Source organism: Portunus trituberculatus, chromosome 39 (assembly GCF_017591435.1).
Source record: "Portunus trituberculatus isolate SZX2019 chromosome 39, ASM1759143v1, whole genome shotgun sequence".
Taxonomy (NCBI): Eukaryota; Metazoa; Arthropoda; class Malacostraca; order Decapoda; family Portunidae; genus Portunus; species Portunus trituberculatus.
The window spans coordinates 15,241,295-15,246,294 of record NC_059293.1 but is presented as its reverse complement, the minus strand read 5'-3'; the positions used below and the strand labels follow the sequence as shown (position 1 = coordinate 15,246,294).

The 5,000-nt window shown below is 42.0% G+C and overlaps 1 long non-coding RNA gene across 1 annotated transcript in view; it reads right to left on the bottom strand.

The window, feature by feature from the left end:
• Nucleotides 1-5,000, bottom strand: part of LOC123515410 — a 143,095-nt gene that overhangs the window by 63,156 nt on the left and 74,939 nt on the right. Inside the window, exon 4 of the long non-coding RNA XR_006677870.1 lies at nucleotides 2,166-2,213. This is a non-coding gene — a long non-coding RNA (uncharacterized LOC123515410). The remainder of the gene's footprint in view (nucleotides 1-2,165; nucleotides 2,214-5,000) is intronic.

Sequence of the window (5,000 nt, the reverse complement as noted above, 5' to 3'; positions counted from 1 at the left end):
GTGTGTGTGTGTGTGTGTGTGTGTGTGTGTGTGTGTGTGTGTGTGTGTTAACGAGTTAAATATGCTATTACTAAAAAAAATAAAATAAAATGGAGTAGTTTTCATTGTTTTACGGCGCCACAACAACGAGATCACAGCACCACTGACTTGGCTATACGAGAGAACGCTGCCTCTCCCGCCAACAAACTGCAAGCGATGACACACCTGACTCACTGCATCCCTGTACCACCACCACCACCACCACCACCACCACCACCAGGAGCCGCGCCCGTCCGCTGTGAGTTCCCGCAAAGCTAGCCACACAAACAGACCTCTCACCAATCTCATTTCGAAGACTGACGATCACATTAAGGTTTCTGACACGTGTGTTACTCAAAGGAAGACTCAATTAAGAAGGCAAATTTTCTTAACCTCTTCAGTACCATGCCACGTTTCCATATTGATCCTGGTTAATATTTGGTGATTTTCTACAGCTTCAGAAACTTATGTGGGGATTACAATAGTGAAAACTGTGGCCATTAATCTTCTGACCTCCAGAGACCTTTCCTAATGTCAGTAAAATGGTCTATTCGTGCACAAGACTCGAGGTAAAAATGTGTCCCAGTACTGAAGAGGTTAAGCTTACTATCTAACTTGGAGCGAAGATGTCTGGAAAATGCTCTCTATCTATAACTTCTCACATTCTTTGCTTGAATATATAAATTGCTATATAGTACGTACAAATAAGGTAAATAAATATATGTAGCAGAATTATAATCGCTAATGATCTTATAGAAATTATTACGAGAGGTGGCTGATCAATATCTCTTTATGTTAGAGGGGAAAACTAGCCACGGGTGACGGAAAGAGTTAAAAAAAAGGCCCACTTAGTTGCCAGTCCCCGTGCAAGTCCGAGAGAGGTAGCCAATTAAAAGGGATAAATGTCTTCCAGCCTCTCTCTTAACCCTTTCAGTATTGGAACGCATTTTTACCTTGAGTTTTTGGGTGTGATTAGACGATTCTATTGACATTAGGAAGAGTCTATGGAGGTCAGAAGGTTAATGGCTAGAGTCTTCCCTACTCTAATCCCCACATAAGTTTCTGAACCTGTATAAAATCACCAAATAGTTAGCAGATTAAATATGAAAACACGTCACGGTACTGAAAGGGTTAAAGGAGCTCAGGTAATAGGAAGAAGGAAATACAGAAGTAGGTAGAGAGTTCCAGAGTTAACCTGAGAAAAAATAGTTGTTAATGTTCAGGTTAAGGTTATGAATGCAGTGGAACGTTTGAAATACCTATTGACATTAGAAAGAGTCTATGGAAGTCAGAAGATTAATGGTCAGAGTCTTCACTGTTTTAATCCCCACATGAGTTTCTAAACCTGTCTAAAATCACCAAATAGTAAGCAGAATGAATAAGAAAACGCGTCACAGTACTGAAGGAGTTAAAGGAGGATGGAAATACAGAAGCAGGTAGGGAGTTCCAGAGTTAGGAAAGCAACGGAACATTTGAAGTACCTCTATCAAGTCTTCTCTCATCCTACGTTTCTCTACCCTGAACAAGTCAAGCTCCCTCACACGCTCCTAATAAGGCTTGTCTCGCAGCCATGGGAGTATCTTGGTAACTTTTCTTTGCAGGAGGAGGAGGAGGAGGAGGAGGAGGAGGAGGAGGAGGAGGAGGAGGAGGAGGAGGAGGAGGAGGAGATACAGCTAAGGGAGTTATGCAAGAGTTATTCTTTCATATCAGCTGATCCAACTCATACTCTTCTATTCTTTCTTCCTCTCCTCTTCCTCTTCCTCTTCCTCCTCCTCCTCCTCCTCCTCCTCCTCCTCCTCCTCCTCCTCATCATCATCATCATCATCATCATCATCAGAGTTTGTTACTGTTTGGATTACTTTTATATTCCTCCTCCTTCTCCTCTCACTTCCTACTCCTTCCTCCTCCTCCTCCTCCTCCTCCTCCTCCTCCTCCTCCTCCTCCTCCTCCTCCTCCTCCTCCTCCTCCCAAGGCCTTGATTCCCACCTGAGTCTATACTTTGATTTATATGATATTATTATCCTATTCATAATTAATAATCTCTATTGCTCCATTAATCATGTAAACATCCCACACACACACACACACACACACACACACACACACACACACACACACACACACACACACACACAGGCGGTACTCACCTTTCAGCCCTGGTCCTTCATCCTCATCCACGCCCACGCGAAGAGAACCTGGGACACAAAGGAAAATAGTGGTAATAATGATAATAATAGTAATAACAGTAATAATGGAAATAATAATAATAATAATAATAATAATAATAATAATAATAATAATAATAATAATAATAACGATACTAACAATGATGAGAATAATGATAATGATAATAATTCTCTCTCTCTCTCTCTCTCTCTCTCTCTCTCTCTCAAAAATACATTCCCACCATCAACAATACATCCACTGCCCTTCTCTCTCTCTCTCTCTCTCTCTCTCTCTCTCTCTCTCTCTCTCTCTCTCTCTCTCTCTCCTCTCCTCTCCTCCCTCCCCTCTCCCTCTCTCCCTTCTCTGGTAACAATTACACGCTAGCAGAATCATGTACCTCTCTCTCTCTCTCTCTCTCTCTCTCTCTCTCTCTCTCTCTCTCTCTCTCTCTCTCTCTCATATCCACCGCCTAAAAATATATAATGGAGAGAGAGAGAGAGAGAGAGAGAGAGAGAGAGAGAGAGAGAGAGAGAGAGGATAATAGCAGACATTGACGGACGGAAAGATGGACAGTCGCTTTAAACAGACACTTTCTCTCTCTCTCTCTCTCTCTCTCTCTCTCTCTCTCTCTCTCTCTCTCTCTCTCTCTCATGGGACACTAATTTTGACAAAGTAACCGTTAATAATAATGATAATGATAAAGAATGGCCCTCCTCTTCCTCTTCCTCTTCCTCTTCCTCTTCCTGTTCTCCTAATTCCTTCCTCCTCCTCCTCTTCCTCCTCCTCCTCCTCCTCCTCCTCCTCTTCCTCCTCCTTCAGTGGAAATTTGAAACGGAGCAATCCATGATCATTATTGTTTCCATTTCTCTTACTTTCTCCTTTTAATCTTGTTCTCCTTTTCTTACGTTTCCTCCTCCTCCTCCTCCTCCTCCTCCTCCTCCTCCTCCTTTTTTTTATTTTCTTTCCTTTCCTTTCCCTTCCCTACTCTTTCTTACTTCTTTCTCATTTTTTTCTTCTTTTAGTCTTCCTCTCCTTTTTCTTATTCCTTTCTCTCATTCTTTGACTTTCCTCTCTTCTCTCCCTTCTTTTCCTTCATTCTCAAGTTTTTATCGGCTTCTTTCTCCTCTTTCATTCCTTCTTCTTTTCTTTTCTTCTTCCATTTCACTCTTTCTTATCTCTCCTTCGCTAATTTCTCTCCTTTCGTTTTCCTTCCTCCTCCAATTTCTTTCAGCTCCTTTCTTCATCTTTCACTCCTTCTTCCTTTCTTTTTCTCTTCCATTTCACTCTTCCTTATTTTTCCCTCTTTCCTCCTTCTCCAATTTCTCTTTTAACTTGTATCTATTCTTTCTCTATCCTCTATTCTTTCCTCCCCCTTCCTCTTCTCTCTCTCTCACCTTCCCTTATTCCCCTTTCATCCCTCCCTTCCCATTATCTCCCTTCCTTCATATCCTTGTCTCTCACCATTTTTCCTTCCCTTCCACCCTTCCTCTCTTGTCTACCACCCCCTTTCCCTTTCCCTCTTCCCTTCCCTCTTCGTCTCCCCTTTCCAATGAATCAATGCAGACAGTCTCTTCACGTCACTAATCAAAGGGAGGGGAAAAAGTTAGTCATAAAGGGCACGTAAAGGGCACGAGGGAGGAACGAAAGACTCTATTACACTCTCTCTCTCTCTCTCTCTCTCTCTCTCTCTCTCTCTCTCTCTCTCGACTGCCTCGTTTCTTGTTAATTCCATTTTTATTGTGCTTTTGTGTTTCCGTAGCGAGAGAGAGAGAGAGAGAGAGAGAGAGAGAGAGAGAGAGAGAGAGAGAGAGAGAGAGAGAGAGAGAGAGAGAGAGAGAGAGAGAGAGAGAGAGAGAGAGAGAGATTCATTGGCCAATATTCGTAAATTGCAGAAAATTTGGAAAAAGACTATTTTATTCGCAAAGTACAAAGACATTTTCAATTTACCAAGGACATAATAGTAGTAGTAGTAGTAGTAGTAGTAGTAGTAGTAGTAGTAGTAGTAGTAGTAGTAGTAGTAGTAGTAGTAGTAGTAGTAGTAGTAGTAGTAGTAGTAGGTGTTATTGTTGTTGTCGTTACTATTTTACATTCACATTGATTTTTCGTCTATTACCGGAAAAAAAATCGATTACTTTTCAAAATTTGCTACACTAAAAGAAAACTCGTCATTGAAAAAGCCAACAACAACAACAACAACAACAACAACAACAACACGACGACAAAACCTTCAATAAACAACAACGATACGATACAAAACGTCTTAGTAACTCCACAAAGGCGTTATAATAATCCACTCAGGGCCTCTCCACCACACCCTCTCTCCCCCATCACCCCTATCACCCCTCCACCCCTTCAATCATCCACTTTCAACCCATCATCCACCCCATAGTCCGCAGTGACCCTCCACACGAACCCGCTCCTTCATATGTGGCAACGCGGCAGTCTCACATAGCTGGCAACATCGCATCCACATTATTTCTCCTCCACGTGAAAGAAAAAAGAAATAATTGATAGAAGCACTGAAGAATTCCTTTGAAGTGGTGGTGGTAGTAGTAGTAGTAGTAGTAGTAGTAGTAGTAGTAGTAGTAGTAGTAGTAGTAGTGGTGGTGGTGGTGGAATCAGAAATGTGGATGGTTTTATTATATACTGCAGTGTGTTCGTGTTAATTTCGTGGAATAGTTTTGCCCTTTCCACTCTTTCACCTTCTTCCTCCTCCTCCTCCTCCTCCTCCTCCTCCTCCTCCTCCTCCTCTTCTTCTTCTTCTTCTACCTCCTCTGCCTCCTCCTTATTCTTCTTTTCTTATCCTTTTTTTTCAT